This window comes from Myotis davidii, unplaced genomic scaffold, assembly GCF_000327345.1.
Source record: "Myotis davidii unplaced genomic scaffold, ASM32734v1 scaffold83, whole genome shotgun sequence".
Lineage (NCBI taxonomy): Eukaryota > Metazoa > Chordata > Mammalia > Chiroptera > Vespertilionidae > Myotis > Myotis davidii.
In genome coordinates this window covers 1,529,049-1,529,842 of record NW_006294121.1, presented here as the reverse complement: position 1 = coordinate 1,529,842, position 794 = coordinate 1,529,049, and positions in this window count along the sequence as shown.

Here is a 794-nt window from a genome sequence, read left to right as displayed (position 1 = left end):
GGAAAGAGTTTTCATTCCTACCTAATAAGAGAGAGGTATGGGAAGACAGTAGTTTTTGGTCAGTGTTCGCCAGCTTTTTCCTTGGGATGCTGTCATGTGAAAATGAGGTGGTTGGAGATCTGGCAGCCATTTTTTCAGCTATGGGAGATGTTGCCCACCCATTGGGGATTAATTACAAAGCTCAAGAATGTAAAGAGCCTTGGTCCTTGATGACACCACTGAATATCCAAAATGGACTTGAGTTGCCTACTTCCAGACTATCTGGTAGATGAAAAATAATAATGATTTAAGACATTAAAAATCAGGTATTCCATTACTTGCAGCTGAATACACCGTAATTCAAGATATTTTAGTATCTTTATCAGTATAGCAGCTTTGAGAGGCTAGGCTGGGGATTTTGATGTTTCAGGAACTCAGCTATCAGATCCTATCTCCAGTTGTAAAACTATCCCAAAGTATTAATGACATCTAGATATTTTTATCCATAGAAAACTTATGGATAGTTCAGTTTGCTAGTGTGAGAAGCATGGTCCTATTGAAGTATTCTTTGGGAGAAGATTAAATCATCCCAAATAGGCATAGATCAAAGTAACCCTACAAACAAATGCTGAAGTGTTAGCCAAATAGAACTCCCCGGTACTCAGAATGTCTGGTACTCAGGGTCTCTTAACAAACCCATGGCTGACTTCCAGATCTTGTGCTCACATCATATGTCTGTCATCTCTACTCTAGACTCTGCTGATCCCAGGGAATATACAAGATGTAACAATTATTCCACTTGACATTATTCTGCA